Genomic DNA, 433 nt, shown 5'->3' with positions numbered 1-433 from the left:
CTTGTGTATGTTTGTGAATACTTTTACAACATCATTTGACTTTTTAAATTTCCATTGCTGTTCATCTGCCTGTTTGTATCCTTGTGAGTTGCGTAAGTTTGAGACTTAAGAGTGAGTCTAAGAGAGAAACACATTTCCATCAATGTTTGTGAGTGAGTCTGCTTCTCAGTCTATGTGTAACTGAAAGCAAAGAAATCCTAGCACATTACTTCTTGTTTATTTACTTTTTCATACCAGTCTTACTCTCCTAATTTTAGAAACAATAATGTTAGTGAAAAGGATAAAAGTAACTAACCCTTTAACGGCTCAGTTGTTTATTTGTGTTGAGCCAAAGAGGTCCGATCCGTAGTTCGTTGTTTGCGTTAAGAAAAAGGTCATTTATCTGTGGATGAGCAGGTGAGCATAAAATAATAAGGGAGCGTGAAATACATGA

This window comes from Penaeus monodon, chromosome 27 (genome assembly GCF_015228065.2).
Source record: "Penaeus monodon isolate SGIC_2016 chromosome 27, NSTDA_Pmon_1, whole genome shotgun sequence".
In the NCBI taxonomy this organism is placed as follows: Eukaryota; Metazoa; Arthropoda; class Malacostraca; order Decapoda; family Penaeidae; genus Penaeus; species Penaeus monodon.
Note: the sequence above shows the minus strand (reverse complement) of the source record.